Genomic DNA, 20,129 nt, shown 5'->3' on the forward strand with positions numbered 1-20,129 from the left:
GTAGCACACTCAATAATGTGCCCTAAGTGACAAACTCCTGATACGTTACAGAGAGACTTCAGCAAATACCCGGGAGACACTGGGTGCAGCCAAATCAACACAAACGTTAGTAATAACGAGGAAAATGGGCTGCAGCAGTATCCCAGTAAACCTTAAGTAGCTCTCCGGGTTTCGCCTGATGGGAGTTGAAGTCCACTCCACACTGTTGCAAATAACAAAAAAGGAGAAAAAGGGAGGACAAACACTAATAGCAGGTATAATATTAGCAAAAATTGGCAAATAATGCCATGGGAACAGAAACCTCAATCAAAGGATCCCTAAAGCCATAAATAAGGTGACAGATTGTTAATTAGCAATCATGGGTTAATACCCTGATACATAATAGCCCTAGAGAGAGGTCCTGTTCAGAAGTTTTCAGTGTCCTCTCTTAGATACCCATGTGCAAAAGAGCAATAATTTTGCACGTAATAAGTGAATAAGAACAGCTGAGACCTCTAGTGTATGAGGTATCAGACAGGTCACATGAACCAGGGCCGGATTAACATAGGGGCTGATGGAGCTGCAGCTCCAGGCCCAGGCCCATGGAATAGGCCCATTTAAAAAAAAAAAAAAAAAAAAAAAAAAATTTAATTTTTTTTTTTTTTTTTTACACACTACTCTTAGGTTTGCCACCTAACTGGTATTTTACTGGCACAGCCGGTATTTGAGTGTGCCTGGCCGTGCCAGTATTGCTGTAATACCGGCAATACAAATGCAGGTATTTTTCTCAGAATAAATGGAGATTACTCTGCAATACCAGCACCGGCCAGCAGGGGTCACTGTGTGTGGAGAGAGGCAGGGATAGGAAGTTACAGCATATCCCTGCCTCTCTCTACTACTCACGGATCCATGGGGGAGCAGCAACACGGCACTGAGTCCAGACAGCAGCTCTACAGTAAGTGAGGGATGGGGGGACTGCTGCCTTTCCCACACATGGGGACACTGAGACACTAGGGGACACTAAGGGACATATGGGGACACTGAGACACTAGGGGACACAGACACTAGGGGACACTGATACACTAGGACACATTGGGACACAGACACTGGGAGACCTGGGAACACTGAGACACTTGGGGACACTGGAAAACATGGGGACGCTGAGACACATGGGGACGCTGAGACACATGGGGACACTGTGAGGCATAGGGACATTGGGAGACACTGAGACATTGGGACACGGATACACTATGTCCCCATTTCTCCCAGTGTTCCCATGTCCCCCAGCCAGTGTCCCTAGTGTCTCAGTGTCCCCAAGTCTCCCAGTGTCTCTGTCCCCATGTCTCCCAGTGTCCCTATATGACCCAGTGTCCCCATGTCTATGTCCACAACTGTCCCCATGTCTCAGTGTCCCCAAGTGTCTGTCTCCCAGCCAGTGTCCCCTAGTCTCCCAGTGTCCCCTTGTCTCCCAGTGTATGTGTTCCCATGTCTCTGTGTCCCTAGTGTCTTAGTGTCCCCAAATGTTTCAGTGTCCCCATGTCTCTCAGTGTCTGTGTCCCTAGTGTCTCAGTGTCCCCATTTCCCCTAAATGTCTCAGTGTTCCCATGTCTCCCAGTGTCCCCATGTCTGTGTGTTCCTGGGTCTCTCAGTGTCCCCATGTCTCTCAGTGTCCCCGGGTCATACTGTGTCCCCAGTATCCTAGTGACATGGGGACACACTGAGACATTGGCACACTGGGTGACATGGGGACACTGAGACACTGGGAGACTAGGGGACTGGGCAACATGGGGACACTGACACTGTGATACATAGGGACACTGAGACACTGGGTGACTTGCGAGACTGAGACACTGGGAGACATTGGGAGCAATCCATCTATACAGCAGAATCAAACTGTGAGTAGTTTGTTGGTGATTTTACAGATTTTTCTCTGATGTCACTCCTTGTGATTATACAAATGATTAAGGCTGGTATTTTTTCCCAAGAAAGGTGGTAACCCTAACTACTCTTCACATACTCTTGCTTAAAGGAGCACTATAGGGTCAGGAACACAATCATGTATTTCTGACCCTATTATGACCCTACTAAAACCACCACCCTGGCCCCTTCTTGCCTCCCTAAGTATAGTAAAATATAACTTGTATTCAAGTCTGCAGCTGCTGGCTCTGCCTCTGAACTGACTGTCTGCTGACATCATCAGAAGTGGTGGTCTGAGCAAATTACAATACTTGCCCATAGGATTGGCTGAGACTGTCAACTAGGCAGATCAGGGGCAGATCCATCACAAGTCCAACATAGCCCTGGCCAATCAGCATCTCCTCATAAAGATAAATTGAATCAATGCATCTCTATGAGGAAAGTTCAGTGTCTGCATGCAGAGGGTGGAGACACTGAATAGCAGTGCTGCACAATAGGCAGTACTGCCCCAGGAAGCACCTCTAGCAGCCATCTAAGGAGTGGCCAGTGGAGTTATTTTCTCTGAAAAGACAGTGTTTACTGCAAAAGGCCTGAATGGAATGATTCTACTTACCATAAAAAATACAATAAGCTGTAGTTGATATGGTTACTATAGTGTCCCTTTAAGTTTGGAAGCTTAAGAGGGATGTATGGGAACAAAACTTGTGTGGACTGGCTGACAATAAAATTAGTTTAGGTAATGCAGACGCTTGTCTCTTTTAACACTGTGGCATGTCCCCTTTCTTCTACACTCACTACATACACCTTTTCTCTGTCCCAGACTATATACCAGGAACTTCTGCCTGCTAGTAAGAAAGTAAGGAGACAAGTGGACATGTGAGTGCTAGGGGACAGTCCTTAGAAAGCATGGAGTGAACGCATCTTTAGACACATTTATGTCAAGCTCAAGGTGCTGCCTGCATAGTATGTCCTTAGTTGGACAGCCTGCATGATTGGCAGGCAGCCATACATGCATTCATGCCAGGCTATCCTTCAAATTCTTTGGACAGACATGCCCCCTTTTTGGGCATGTTCTCCCCTTTTGGCAGGTCTGGTCACGTGATTCGCACCAATGGCCCACCCTTTTACCCCGCCCATTGACTTCTTGCTTCACTGGACTCTGCTGTTAGGGGTTATGGATTTACTTGAAAGATGAAAGCATAAATTAGAGAGAGATTAGCATCGAGTATGTGTTTTCTTATAGCTGCATCCTATGAGGTTCCCTCCAGCACCATCTCCATCAGATACATGACGCTTGGGAGGTATGACTGTTTTAGTGTTTTTGGTCGATAAGATTCCGTAATTAGGCCCATCATAATTGTCAGCACCAGGCCCACTGTGCTCTTAATCCGGCCCTGACATGAACATATCGTGTTCTGGATAAGGGTTGTAAGCGGTATGCCTAGATAATAAGAGCAGCCCTAATAGCAAATAAAAAATATAATAAACACCCCTTCTGAATAAGGGAACCCTAAATGCCTGACACATATATGAACGGGTAGCACACTCAATAATGTGCCCTAAGTGACACACTCCTGATAAGTTACAGAGAGACTTCAGCATATAACCGGGAGACACTGGGTGCAGCCAAATCAACACAAACGTTAGTAATAACGAGGTAAATGGGCTGCTGCAGTATCCCAGTAAACCTTAAGCAGCTCTCCGGGTTTCGCCTGATGGGAGTTGAAGTCCACTCTGGATCCATTGTATCCCTGTTGCCATGATGTGCTAAGAGAGTAGGAGATACAGCTGGATCAAAGGCCCCTGACGTGCACGTTTCGCCCGCAGCTCATCAGAGGGGGTTATCCTGAACACGGTATGTTCATGTGACCTGTCTGATACCTCATACACTAGAGGTCTCAGCTGTTCTTATTCACTTATTACGTGCAAAATTACTGCTCTGTTGCACATAGGTATCTAAGAGAGGACACTGTAAACTTCTGAACAGGACCTCTCTCTAGGGCTATTATGTATTGGGGTATTAACCCATGATTGCTAATTAACAATCTGTCACCTTATTTATGGCTTTAGGGATCCTTTGATTGAGGTTTTTGTTCCCATGGCACTATTTGCCAATTTTTGCTAATATTATATCTGCTATTAGTGTTTGTCCTCCCTTTTTCTCCTTTTTGTTATTTGCAGCAGTGTTTTATTTCCAACAGGGTGGGGGTCTACAATATTGGGTTCCTATCCCTCACATGTTGGAACATCTGGCATATTATCCGTATAGACCCATATACTTAGCACCTATCTGGTGTGTGGGATACTGTATTCTATCGGAATTGTACAGATATTGATTGACACTTCCAAGAACATAATTGTGTACTGACCTCATTGAAGATGTAAAGAAAATGATAAGAAAGATTGTATATGTACCTCCATACTTGGTGGGAATGCTCGCCATTTTTCTATTTTGGGTCTATATGCTTTTATCTTTTAGCACTGAATTAAATCCAAACCATGAATTATTTTCTAAGTCATAACTATTGAATTCTTAAAGAGGTAACGTCGAACTAATGGTCAAACTAATGGTCTGGATCAGAGAATTATGATAATCATCAGTTAGAGCTGTTAGGATGAAACCAGCTTGCAGAAATGAGAGAAGATTAATATACTACTAGCACGGATACCCCAAGATGGTAAATTAAAGGAGCACACCAAGCACAATAACCACTATTAAAGTAAATTGAAACAAGTGGACATGAAAAAAGGGAAGGAGTGCAAATAGGACTGGAGTGTTCCTTTAAGCTCAATCCTCGTCTTTTCCCGGCCGTTACATTACTGAAGGAGGTGTACAGGGGCAAGTAACATGAAGGCCTTGCTAATATTGTTAGACAGTGATTTTTGAGCCTTATGCAGTTATTTGGGTTGTTTTGGAAGGAAGAAGGCGTCATGATAAATAAAAAGCCGTCGCCTATAATTGTGGGAGGGGTTACCTGGCTATAAAAGCTCAGGCCTCCTCCATGTCAGAACCGTCACCGCTAGGTTCATTCAGAACCTCTGACTTCCGGTTCCGGTCCCTCACCACGACTTCACTCCACGCTGGTCCAGTTACCCGCCTTACCTTACTCTGTCTAGGCCTCACCTAGGTCCACCAGTGAGGCTTCCAGGTCTTCAGTTCTCCGAGACTGCACTTACACCGCCAGCTCAGCCAGCTCCGTTAACCCACCAACAGATCCGAACCGCTGAACTTTCCCCTCCCAACGACTTCTGGGGTACTGCTCTCTGGGTCTTGTTCATATACACGACCCGTGAGTTTGCCCAAAAGGGTTCCCATTAACACGGCATTCATGCCCAACACTCAGCATTCACTCATATGAAGCGTTCCATTCGGGACATCTCATACCATGCATGTGTACTCACCTTTTTCGTGCTAAGCTTTGTACGCTGTTCAGCAAGCCGGTCGTTCATCATACGAACAAGTCACTCTAGGCAAGCACTCTCAATACCCGCATTTGCTCATCTACGACCTCTAACGGCCAAAATACATTATGTCAGCATTTAAAATACTACTCTTCATGTACCATTGTATTTATCTGAATTCTCTTGTTCACATAAAATGTATGTCACTCAAATTATGTTTCTGTAATCAGATCTCCGTTAACATTGGAATACGTTAGAAGTAATGTCTATACATCTGACAAATAGAGTAGTTCCACCCTGGTTAGAGTAATTTTATCCATCTGCTCTGTTATATTATACAGTATTATGTTTACGTCTCGTATCCTTGGCATTACCTAAACTCTCTAATTACCTGTCACATGCTGCACGAAAAATGTTATATACCTACTGGAGTGCCCCTGTGGCCTCCAGTATGTGGGTATGACGTCAAGATTCCTAAAAATTAGGATATCAGAACACTGTCGGAACATTAAAATGGATTTGAGAATCACACAGTGTCTAAACCATTCCTAACACACCACCAAAAAAACCCTAACGTTCTTAAATTCACCCCTATTCAAATATGCAATATTCCATGGCGAGGTGGTGATATAAGAAACATTCTGGGAAAAGCCGAAATGGAACGGGTTTTTAATCTTAAGACACTAACCCCAGATGGCTTAAATGCAGAATTTGACCTTTTTAATTTTTTGTAATGTTTCATAATAATTGTAACTTTTTGTAAATATGATTATTAGTATTTTTCCTTTAATATTAGCAAAATGCATTGTCATTTTTTATTTGTTATTAAGTAGTTAATCATATACAACCTACTATTCATTTTATTTAAATTTATTTTCTTCTCTTCCAATATATGTATAATTTATTTTATTATAATGTCACTGTTTTTCTGTAAACTTATGTTGTAAAATTCTGTATGTTCTCCTTCTACTATAAATATACTTCATCTCCTTACCCTTTATACATACTGCCCTCTTTCATATTTCACCCTTTTGCCCTTTAAAAAAAATGGCCGCTTATAATTCATGCCCCCACATCCCCTATCCCGTCAATAACTATGCTCCGATCACGTCATTAATTTCGGACGTGATTGGACTACATTTCCCTCCATGCCCAGCGAATACTCACGGCACTATGCCGATCCCGCCCACCCGCCCGCCTCATTGGTTTAAAACGGCCGCGACCTCGCGACCTTTCACCTGCCATTTCACTATCTAATTTCTTCCCTCCCCTTGCATTAAAATCAATTTTTTTCCATCTCCCACAGGTCATAAGTGGGCTCAGTATAACCGCATATCATGTAAATATAAAAACGATTCTTTTTTACTGTTTTAACATGCCAACCTATTATATGTGTAATTGTAAGTCATGTGACCGCGGTCACGTGGTAATGATGCCATTTTGGCACCAATCTTTGAAATTCATGCCATTTAGCTGCCTATATAATGTGAATAGCCAGGATTATTTGCTCTACACTTGAAAAAGCCCACTGTTTGGCGAAACACGTTGTGTGTTTTTACTCTGTTTTAAATTAAAGTATTTTGTGACTACCACTTACCTTGGGTTAGTACATTTACTTTATATGTTGCTGTTTTATCCTGGCTGATTTTTATCATATTTTTTAACAAGATCCAGTACTTCAAAAGAAATCCCTGGTGGGGATTATTCCACCTACGCTTGGTTCATAGAGCAGTGTGGCTGCTCTGAACACTGTAAGTACGTTTCTTTTTATTCCACTGTTATTTTATATATGGAAAACACTATGGGCCCTCTCTTGTGATTTTATTTTCATAAGACCGGCAGTGCAAGCATCACTAGTGGAATATCCTACACGTGGGGAGTTTAAATACCACTGTATGCTGTTTTACTCAGAGCTGATCATAGCTCTACATATTGTAAATTGTCACTCTTAGGACCTCAGTGTTGTCTGTTGTTGCAGTATTACCAAAGTTATTGCACCGTTGGGTTCTTCCCTCTTTTATATATTTTATATGCTGACGTTTGTCTGAGATGGTGTAAAGAATCTTGTGAAGACACCTCCAATTGTCCAGTAATATCCTACATGTGGGGAGTAGTAAATACCACTGTATGCTGTTTTACCTAGAGCTGGGATTAGCTCTTAAAATTGTAAGTTGGCACTTCTTCACGTCTGTGTTGTTCGTGATCCTTTCAGCATTACGGTTTTGCACTATTGGTCTCCCCTCTCTGCTTTTGTTTTCCATATTCGACTACTGAGATTCCAAAGCAAGAACACAAGAACAGTCAATCAAGGTCTACATTGTACCTATAAAGACTTTCTCACGCTCCTTTATTTTATCTAGCGCACCCTGTATCTGTTGTCTTTTGTTCCCCCCATGCTAAGTATTTATTAAACCGTATAACTCCTCGCGGTCGCATTTGACTATCTTCAGTTCACCAATATACCCATTAAAGATGTATATATTTTCCATTCATATGACATGTATAATTATGTGTTTTCTGTAGCAAATCGTTATCATTACCTCATGTCTCATCTATCCCATAAAATTCCCTACATATGGCTCTTTACACATAGTAACATCCGTTTCAACACACTGTTACAACTAATCACAAATGTCTAGTCACTGGACACACTCTTATGTTATTGCAAGCTCCCTTTACCCCTTCCCCTAATTCTCAGCAATTCCTAAATATACTGCTAACAATTTAGCACACTCAAGCTTATTCCTCGCAGTGATGTCCATTTCCCTTCATGTATTTACTTTGGCACGCATGAGAGTAACCACATGCTCCCTCACGTTCTCGTCCATACTCTATTTTCAGGTCTTTGTTACCATCACTATTCTCCCCCAGAACTTTGGGTAATTCATTGGATTCTTACTCCCATAACATTACAGGTATACCTAATGTCACCTCATCTCTTATCTTTATATACCTTACCATATTGTTAAGAGGATAACTGCAGTCTTATTCTCAGATAACCACAACTAGCAATTCCCTACAGAACCACTGTCATCATTTCCACAGGTGAGTTTTACTCACAATACTGTGATTTTTTTTTTTTTTTTTTTTTAAATGGTCCAACTCAGTCCTAACCTTCCACATTTTCTTTTAGGTTCCCAAATATTCATCATTGTCCGTAGAGAACGCTAACTGTTTCCTAAAGCTAGGTATGTCTCCATTCTACATCCTACTCCCATACCCACAGGCTAGGATTGGTCAAATGGCTTTTATTACTAGCATTCATCCCTAGCTTACTGTAATTAATTTACTCCTGTGAGGCCAACACCCATCCTCGTCGGAGGTATACGCCCCTCGGTCCAACCTATAGCTAGAGCCTCACAATAACCACTGTTGGTTATTAGTTAGGGCCTCACCAAGTCACACCCAATTATATTATGTCTTGTTACAGTCACCGAGAGGCCAACATTCCCGCCACATCATTCAGTGGTCCCCCTCCACTCGGCCCTCCTCATAGACAGAGCCTCTCTCTCGCCACTTGGCACTAGCAGGGCTCCATTTTCCTTGGAGGTCAGATAATTTTTCACCTTAGGCTTATCTAGAGCCAGTTGACACAGGCATTCGCTCACAACTAAAGGCCTTTTTTTACCCATGTTTTCATTCTTAGTATGTTTCAAATACCTGAACAAGACGAGGAACTCGCTATATCCAAAACCCCAGCCAGACCTTCCATCCCGGCCGGTCCAAGCACCCCTACTGAGAATCCCTTTCCCAGCTACAGCTCGCAAGGCCGAACTTTATAAAATATTTATTTCAATACCTGTACTCCCTAGCCGGGAGTTGTCCTTCAACCCGACAACTATACCGAAATCAAGGGTTTAATGTCATCCCTTCTTGCCTCTATCAATACGATTAGCGTTAGGCTTGACAAATTGGAATCTCCTCAGCCATCGACAGTCGTGCCGCCCATACTGACCCCCACTCTGGCTCCCTCCCACGGTAATGACACCACCACAAATCCAATACCGACCACTTCCACTCACATCATCGCGTCCACCCACTTCATGCCCCCGACCAATTGCAAAGACATCCTGGAAGGCAAAGACATAAACTTAGTCTCATTGCTGATTGCTTCTCCGGACGTAGTTGAGAACAAGGCATACTGCTATGATGATCTTTCGGTTGTTTTGAAAGCCACAGACCCCAGACTCAACTGAAAGCTTACCATACCCAAATTTGTCCTTGCCTTTGGCCATTATCGCAACGTAATCTGTTCCACTTTCCCTCACCGTAGGGAAGAGTTGGATTTTTACATGCATAAGTTGGTGGACCTAGGGCACAAGTACAGTGGGTTCTCATTTTATGACTATCATAAATCTTTTTTTGGCTAAAGCAGCAGCATCCCTCACCCAATTTAATACCCACACCAACTGGAGTAAGCTTGATACAGAACTATTCTGACGCTATTTTGCCGGTCAAAAACCACCAGCGTGTGCCTTTTGTGCCTCCATCTCACACTCCACCAAATTGTGCCCAGTTGATCCTAGTCTTCCTACCACTAGTCGTGCTTCCTTCAGTTCTTCCACTGCAGAACACAGAGGACTGAAAGATAAATTGTGTAGACCCATAGTATGCCTAGGGAAAGCTCAATTCTGCAACAACTTTAATTCTATCAGTTGTGGATTTAGCTTGTGCAGAATGTTGCACGTCTGCTCAAATTGTTTCAGAAAACTATGTGTCCTAATCATCTGTACCCGAAACAATGACTAACCGAAGTTACTATCGACAACCTGGCGTATTACCTCCAGGCACACCCTTCCCATCACCTAGTCGACTTCTTGGTCAAGGGGTTCACCGAGGGTTTTCACACTGGCCTTGTCACACTCCCCACTTGTATTCATGAATGTCCTAACCTACAGTCTGCCCTTCTTGACTCCGTCAGCACAGAGTTACTGCTAATGAAAGAGTTGAAACGGGTTCATATTAGGCCCTTTCTCTAAACTCGCCTTTTCCAGCTGGCATACCAATCCAATAGATATAGCCACTGGGAAGTACAACAATAAAAAAAGGCAAATTTATGATTTGTCAGCTCTACATTCTTCATCTACCCCCAGCATTAACTCGCTAATTCCCTCCAAAGAGTTCTCCCTGCAATACGCCACAGTGGATGATGCCATTCTTGCCGTTCTGAGGGCTGGCATAGGTTCTTGGTTAATGTTTCCAACGCATTCAAGCTCCTACCCATGCACCCATCCCTGTGGCATGTGTACGGCATTCTTTGGGAACATAAGTACCACTTCGCAACTCGTTTAACCTTGGGGCTAAAAGTAGTCCAAAACTCTTTGACATATTTGCTGACATGTTATGTTGGCTGCTCCTCAACATTGTCGAATGCCCCTTACATTATCTAGACAATTTTCGTACCATAGAATTACCTCAGTCCTCTCCCGTCAGTATTCATAAAACACTGGCTCTATTATTAGCGATAGATGTTCCGCTGTCACAAGAGAAAACAGTAGGCCCTACAACCAATCTGACCTTTCTGGGAATCCACCTAGACACTATCTTATTCCAAGCTAGTTTACCTATGGAGAAGGTACAGCAGATCATAGAGTTGGTGGAAGGCTTTCTGGCTAAAGACACGTGTACCAGAATGGACCTACAACCCTTACTGGGCACATTGAACTTCACCATGAGAATTATTCCACAAGGCCGGGCCTTTATTTCTAGATTGCTGTGCCTTCTTCCTCTTCTCAATACCAACAATAGCACCGTAACCCTAGATGCACCCGCTAAGGCAGTCCTACACATGTGGCTTAGATTTCTTTCATATTAGAATGGGAAAGCAATGTTTCTTCCACCCTTAAACGTCTCTTCCCCGGTCATATAGACCGATGCTGCAGCTCATAGAGGGTTTGCAGCTATCTTTGGTGATTCCTGGTTTAGAGATTTCTGGCCAGTTGAGACCCATGGTCTACCCTCATTCCACACTACATCTGCCCTATTTGAAATCTACCCAATAGTGGCAGCCTTGAAAGCTTGGGGGCACCTATGGCGAGGGAAAACAGTAAAATGCTTCTCTGATAAAAGAACAGCATGCGACATTATAAATAAGGGCAGATATTTATCACTTACCATTATGAGACTAATTTGACGACTGACATGGTTAGCAGCTATGCTGCAATTTCACATTACATGCATAAACATCCCAGGACGCACCAATACAGCCGCTAAAGTGTTGTCTCGATTTAATTTACAGGTTTTCTTCCGAGCCCATCCTACCGACAACATCAGTTCGGTCAGCACCTCCACATACCAAGACCTCATCCTGGACTAGAAAGACTCTTATCACACAGCAGATATCTGGCCAGCTAAGCCCTCTCTACCAACACAACACGGGCGTACAATAGAGCATTTACCCTCTACACCAAATTCACGTTAGATTACCAGATAAGCGACACACATTTGCTAGACTAAATAGTAGCATTTATCTCCTTTTGCCACCTTAACTTAAAATTATCACTAAACACCATAAACTCTATCTCCCAGGAATACAACATCACATCCTAAGTGCCTACCCTAGCACAAGCCCTTTTCATGTCTACCTATCCCATGTGGCAAGGTCAGAGAGGCTTTCTATGTTAGTAATAGATTGGAGCGCTCTCTATTCCCAGCATGATGGGGTTAATTGGGGGAGTCACCCCTTGTATGTTATCAACCAGGTGAATGTAATTAACCAGCACTAGGGTTTTAAAAGGTTAGCCTCTGAAGACATCAGGGAGTCTAACAGCTGGGAGAGAGGAGGTAGTTAAGCCTGAGACTCTGAGACAAAGGTACTGTGTGAAACCTGCTTAGAGTGCTGTATTCATTTTGTCTAAAACTGGGAACCAGATTAGCTGGCCAGTTGGATAGTTAGTAACACTGTTGTTTAGTAAGTCTCCAAGTTGGAGTAGGATTTATTTTCTTCTTGTTTTATTTTGTGGGAGAGCACAACCTTGTATAAATTGTGGAAAGTGACAATAAACTGCAGTACTATTTTATCCTGACTGTTGCATTTGAAGTTTATTGTGAAGAGCTTGGCCATCCTGCCACACCCATTAAGAATATACTGAAAGGCATACAACGATTAGACAAACCCACTACCACTACTAGGCTTCCTATTGACGGGCCTAAATTTTGCGCACTTTCAGACATTCTGGACACCAATCCATTTGAAACCAACACTAATCTGGTTATCAAAACGGCAGCTTATCTAGCCTTCTAGGAATTCTTAAGATCAAATGAATTCACTACCAATAACATCACTTCTAACCACTTGCACCTTAAAATTACGAACCATTACGTACTTACCATCGATCACACTAAAACAAATCTGCTAGGCCCTCCTACTAAAGTCTGCTATTATCCCACTGGTAACCAATGGTGTCCCGTTAGATTACTAGACACATACTGTTCAACATGCCACTACTTCCATTACATGGCAAACCTCTGACCACTACGAAGTTCATATACTACATTAGAACTCTGTTTATTAGACTCGGTCTTGACCCCTTGGCTTTTTCTGGACACTCATTCAGAATTTGAGCCGCTTCAGCTGCTTCAAGCCACAATGTCCCTTCTCATATAATTAAAAAACCGGGATGGTGGAAATCAGCAGCATATACCAGTTACATTCCACAACCAGAACAGGAATTGAGAGGTGTAGCCTGTAATTGTGGTAGGGGTTACCCGGCTATAAAAGCTCAGGCCCCCTCCATGTCAGAACCGTCACCGCTAGGTTCATCCCTCCCACCTGTCCCCCTTTTTACAATTGTATGGGTAGGCCTTCTTTTATTACAGGCCTACCATATACGTCAGTTCCAGCACACCACAACCAACTGGTGCTCACTTTTTTTTTGTTATTATCTTACTATTACGGCTTATGTCCCTGACTGCAATTATATTCAACAACCTGCTCTTCACTCAGTGAGTAGGAAGAATTTAATAATTAAAAGGTTATGACAAACGAAGAAATCACACCATGTTTAAGAGAGGTTATTGTGGGGGCGGGGCCGGGCGGCCATGCCAGCAGGCTGCAAGTCACTATGGCTCCAGGGACTCTTGACGAAAAATGGGTAAAAACCCATCACAAGCAGCTTGGAACCCCCTGGAAGTGCGTAATACCTGACCCTGGAGTGTCCCGGTGCAGCTGGAGCACCTGATATCGGGTGGACCGGGTCCTGGTGAGATGCTCCGGGGCTGGGGAGACTGAGGCCTACCCGGGAGGGGAGCGGGGTGGACGGCCGCCGCCTCACTTTCCGTCCCGGCAACTACAGAGACCTATGACAAATCTGGGGCCCCCGGCCTCGCTTACACCCCCCTTTGGGCCGGCGGGGGTTATCCCGGCCCCCACCAGGCAGACACCACCTCGGCAGTGCTTCTGGGCGACTAGCCACCGACAGTCACCACGCGGCCCCCACAAAATGGCCGACAGCGAGGCACCCATTCGGTACACCGCTGAGGGAAGCTCCCACAACACTTAGCCAGGGCTATGACCACCCATGGCATTTACCAGCAGTCACAACAGGGCGACAGCGGAGACCTGCCATTCTGCTGAACACAAGAACACCCCACAAGCAAACTTACACACCAGCAGAGGACCCAGCGCTTACCTGCACTGATCGTACCCCACCGGAGCTCTCGAGAACTCAAACTGAGGCAGTGCCCCCAAGCGACCAGCTCATTACAGCGGTACTGTGACCCGTAAAGCAACTTACCCGAACAAATCAGCTGGGTACACAGCCGAGGAGGTCCGCAGACACTTTAACCCACAGAGGGTCCCACAGCTGCAAAGGACGCAGAGAAGGAACATGTGGGTGCCGGAGAAAAAGACACCATCCCTAACATTAAAGCGACAGGTACCCCAGCTCCATGTGACAGATGGCAATACACCAGCGATGGAAAAGAGCAGGAACACTCACCCCTACTATCACCCCCAATGAGACACAGTCAGAGACACTGCTCGCCTGCAAGGACAACGCAGGCTCCCACAGCAACAGGCAGAGGGGGCAACCACTGGAACCCACAAAGCCGCTTCTTGCTATGCCCCTGCACCCTGCAGGACTTACATGCATCTGTGACACACTTCCCCACGAGGGGTATAGGCTGAAGGAGAACCTACATCCTTGGAAATGTGGAGGACCAGGCCTGGAGCCTCTGATACAATGGACGCAAATGAAACCATACAGTATTCTCTTAAACAGGGACTCGCTAATGACAAGGGACTCCAACGTAATACCCACTGCTTAGTCGTCTCATTTTATTTCTGTTATTTAGCCATGCTCCTTATTTATGCTTTGTTTAGCACTCTCATAATAGCCTCCCAATAACTGTATAAGTCCTCAACACAAGCATCAGTTAAACACTCAGCCTGTAGCCTGCTAAGTTAAAGGTGACAAGCCCGCCTGCCTGGTATTATCTATGCTCAGTTAAGTAACTTATCGCATGGGTTCATCGCATTTACTAATCGACTGACGTAATCGATGTTGTCCTCTCATTATATCTATTTAATTTTTCTTTTCCTTCTCTCGAGCTCGAAAATCAGCATGTTCAGAATGTATAACTTGATATACTCACTTACCTGCCTTTAGCACGAAGTCTAAGCTAATGTACAGCACTGAATAGATTAATCCTGCAAAACTTAGCTATTAAGCCTATATCTGTTAAAGTTGTAACTCATCGTCATAAAATTAGCCTGTATTCATAAACCAAAAAATGCACTATTGTCAATGCCACTGTTTAGCCTGTTTAATATGCGTATATACGCTGTTGTGGCGTGCGTCGTTGTTAATGTACTCAACTGTGCAACAAAAATAAAGAATTTAAAAAAAAAAAAAAAAAGAGAGGTTATTGTGGAAGTGGGGTATGATAACCAATAATAAAGCTCTATGCTTTTTATAATACTTTCTCTCCTACAGTGATGGAAAAAGGTATTTGATCCCCTGCTGATTTTGAACGTTTGCCCACTGACAAAGGAATGATCAGTCTATAATTTTAATGGAAGGTGTATTTTAACAGTGAGAGACAGAATAAAAAAAAATCAAGAAAAAAGCATTTAAAAAAAAAGTATACATTGATTCGCATGTCAAAGAGTGAAATAAGTATTTGATCCCCTATCAATCAGCAAGATTTCTATCTCCCAGGTGTCTTTTATACAGGTAACGAGCTGAGATTAGGAACACTTTCTTAATCTCAGCTCGTTAACCGGAATAAAAGGCCCCTGTCCACAGAAGCAATCAATCAGATTCCAAACTCTCCACCATGGCCAAGACCAAAGAGCTGTCCAAGGATGTCAGGGACAAGATTGTAGACCTACACAAGGCTGGAATGGGCTACAAGACCATCGCTAAGCAGCTTGGTGAGAAGGTGACAACAGTTGGTGCGATTATTCACCAATGGAAGAAGCACCAAAAAAACTGTCAGTCTCCCTCGGTCTGGTTCTCCATGCAAGATCTCACCTCGTGGAGTTTCAATGATCATGGAAACGGTGCGGAATCAGCCCAGAACTACCCGGGAGGATCTTATTAATGATCTCAAGGCAGCTGGGACCATAGTCACCAAGAAAACAATTGTTAACACACTACGCCGTGAAGGACTGAAATCCTGCAGCGCCCACAAGGTCCCCCTACTCAAGAAAGCACATGTACAGGCCTTTCTGAAGTTTGCCAATGAACATCTGAATGATTCAGAGGAGAACTGGGTGAAAGTATTGTGGTCAGATGAGACCAAAATCAAGCTCTTTGGCATCAACTCAACTCGCTGTGTTTGGAGGAAGAGGAATGCTGCCTATGACCCCAAGAATACCATCCCCACCATCAAACATGGAGGTGGAAACATTATGCTTTGGGGGTGTTTTTCTGCTAAGGGGACAGGACATTGCCATGTACCATCAAATCATGGGTGAGAACCTCCTTCCCTCAGCCAGGGCATTGAAATGGGTTGTGGATGAGTATTCCTGCATGACAATGACCCAAAACACACAGCCAAGGCAACAAAGGAGTGGCTCAAGAACAAGCACATTAAGGTCCTGGAGTGGCCTAACCAGTCCCCAGACCTTAATCCCATAGAAAAGCTGTGGAGGGAGCTGAAGGTTCAAGTTGCCAAACATCATCCTCGAAATCTTAATGACTTGGAGATAATCTGCAAAGGGGAGTAGGACAAAATCCATCCTGAGATGTGTGCAAACCTGGTGGCCAACTACAAGAAACGTCTGAGCTCTGTGATTGCCAACAAGGGTTTTGCCACCAAGTACTAAGTCGAATGGGTCAAATACTTATTTCACTCATTGACATGCAAATCAATTTATAACTTTTTGACATGCGTTTTTCTGGATTTTTTATTTGTTATTCTGTCACTCACTGTTAAAATACACCTACCATTAAAATTATAGACTGATCATTTCTTTGTCAGAGTGCAAACGTTCAAAATCAGCAGGGTATCAAATACTATTTTCCCTCACTGTACATGAAAGAAACTTTGAATGTAGCTATAGAAATGACCTTTAACATATGTTATTCATTTAATTTTTACTATTTATATACCGCTTACAAATTCCGCAGCACTTTACAATGGGTTAGAAAAATGAATCCTAGGTTATAGAGGAAGTGTGATATAGTGACCTAAAATACAATAGGATACTCTATCTAAAGTGGACACCATGAGGTCAGATCTATCCTGCGGATCTAACCATACAAATAATAAATAGGAAATACAACATATATTTCATGGTTGAATGAGGATGGAGCAGACAGTGGGAGAATAGGTTATTTGAGGGAATATGGGAGTAGATACATGTAGGGACAGGAATTACTAAGTATGTTGAATTGATTTCCTGAACAAGTTTTTATTATTTTTTATGGTAGATTGGAAAGTGATGAGACTGGAAGTGATGACCATGATGGGAAATGTGTGGCATGAATGGAGTTATAATATAAACAAAGTGACTGTGCAGTTGCATTGTGGGTGAGAACAAGGAAGAATGAGACCAATAAAGGTAGTGCATTACAGGACTCAAGCTGGGAAGTGATTACTCCATGACTTTTACACTAGATGGGAATTGTAAGCTCTATGTTTAAGGTTAAAGCACCAGGATTTCAATATTTCCTGGATGTAAGGAGTGAAATAGAAATGAGCAAGAGTATCCATCATCGATCACGAGTAGCCACCAAGAGAAGCCATCATCCATCATGAGTATACACAAAGAGTATCCATCATGAGTATACACCAAGAGTATCCATCATGAGTATCCACCTGGAGTATCCATCATACATCATGAGTATCCACCTGGAGTATCCATCATACATCATGAGTATCCACCAAGATTATCCATCATACATCATGAGTATACACCAAGAGTATCCATCGTGAGTATACACCAAGAGTATCCATCGTGAGTATACACCAAGAGTATCCATCGTGAGTATACACCAAGAGTATCCATCGTGAGTATCCACCTGGAGTATCCATCATACATCATGAGTATCCACCTGGAGTATCCATCATACATCATGAGTATACACCAAGAGTATCCATCGTGAGTATACACCAAGAGTATCCATCATGAGTATACACCAAGAGTATCCATCATACATCATGAGTATCCACCAAGAGATTTAAAACCTTTTTTTTTTTATAAAAAAAGGTAAAGATTACAATAAATGCAAACTGTATTTATAATTACATAGGGCTACTTTTGTTACACTGTTAAAGTCTGTTTATAATGGATTATTAGTAATAAATAAAAAAAGTTACGTCTCCTTTAAAAACCTTAACATTAAATGTATATAAAAACAATTAAATATGTTCACAGTATGTATGTCTATTTTAGTGAAAATCTGTAAGCACTGCTTATACTGTAACCTGTCAAAGCACTGCTTATACTGTAACCTGTCCACCCAACAAAGTATACACAATGTAAATGTCCTCAATTTGGGTTCTTACATGAACTTTTAAAAGGGTACTTTCCAAGAAATTAATACAGCTACATGCGTTCCATAGTATGGTATTAACACTTATTCTTTCTTTTCCTATATGAAAGAAACCTGGAATGCAGCGATAGACGTGACCTTTAAAATCTGTTAGTTCAATGGTGCAATAGAGAGATGAATACCTAAGGACAAAATATGTATATTAAAAAATTTTAATCTGAAAGCAGTGAAATGTGTGCAAAAGATGTCACTTGGACCAGAAGAGAGAAACATTTAACTACTAAGTAACCATGGATTTTCTAAAATATTGTGACATTGGCACCTTTGATCTGTTTTTCTTTCATTGTAGCTTCCCATATTAAGTGCACCTATGCATATTACATATGGCTTTTTACCATAAGCACAGCAGCTTGCTAGATGTTGCCTAGATTGTCCTGGTGCTGACACCCAGTTTTATATCCAATCTTTTATGGATGATGATATGGTATAAAATGTTTCCAGAGAAAAGGCAGTTTTTACATTACCGCCTAGTAACACCTCTAGTAGCAGACACTCAGGCGGCCACTAGAGATGCTTCCTGGGTCAGTGCTGCACAACATGCAGCACTGATGTTCAGCATCTCCATGCTCTGCATGGAGAGGCTAAACTTTCCCCATAGGGATGCATTGAGTCAGGGGCGGACTGACCACTCGGGTAGATCGGTCATGGACCGAAGGCCCGAAGCTATCAGAGGCCCAGCCAGCTTCACAAACATGCTCTGGCTGGGGAGATCAGATCAGAGATCTCCCCAGCCAGAATTAGCAATTATTCTACATATTCCAGCGATAGGTTGCCTTTGCAACCTATCGCACACTTAGTATTCCCCCCCTCTGCCTCCCCTCCACCCCCACCTTCTGAGTGAGCACTTGCCAGGTCTTCTCAACGTCTGGCTATGTGGAGTTCCGTGTGAGGGGGAGATGCGGGGTGAGGGAGAGGGGAAGTAACTTCACTTTCTGGCCTGTCCTCTCCTGCAGAATATGCTAAAGCCTGGCAGACAGCAGGTATGTAAATATTTTCTTAACCCCAATCCCCCCATCATCCAACCCAGACACCTTGGCCCCCCATCCACCAATACCAGCCCCTATGCCCCTTCATCCATCCCAATCACTATGCCCCCCTTTCATCAGCCCCTATGCCCCAATTCACCCATACCAGCCCCCCTTTACACATCCTAGTCTCAATGTCTCCTTCACCCATTCCAGACCCTATACCCCTTCATCCACCCACACCCTATGCCCCTCTCCACCCACACAATGTCCCTTCATGTCCTATGTCCCTTCATCCATCCCTGCCCATATGCCCCCCTTTCCCCAGCCCCTATGCCCCACTTTACCCATACCAGCCCCCCTTTACCCATCCAAGCCTCCTTCACCAATCCCACACCTCATGCCTCTTCACCCATACCAGACCCTATGGCTCTTCATCCATCACAACAGCCCAGGTACTTTGACCCTCCTTACCCACCCCAGACCCAATGTTCCTCTTTACCCATACCAGCCCCTTTACCCATTCCAGACATTATGCCCCTTCAACCATCCCAGACCCTATGCCCCATTTACCCATCCCAGCCCTATGCCCCACTTCACCCATACCAGCCCCTGTGCCCCCTTTACTCATCCCAGCTCCTATGCCCTACTTCACCCAAACCAGCCACTTTTTCACCCATTCCAGCCTCTATGCCTTCACCCATCCCAGACCCTATGCCTCTTCACCCATCCCAGACCCTTTTGCTCCTCTTTACGCATACTAGGCCCTATGCCCCCCTTCCCCAATCCCAGACACTTTGCCCCTCTTTACTCATCCCAGAGACTATGTCCATACCAGCCGCACCTTCAACCATCCCAAACT

This window comes from Pelobates fuscus, chromosome 3 (assembly GCF_036172605.1).
Source record: "Pelobates fuscus isolate aPelFus1 chromosome 3, aPelFus1.pri, whole genome shotgun sequence".
Taxonomy (NCBI): domain Eukaryota; kingdom Metazoa; phylum Chordata; class Amphibia; order Anura; family Pelobatidae; genus Pelobates; species Pelobates fuscus.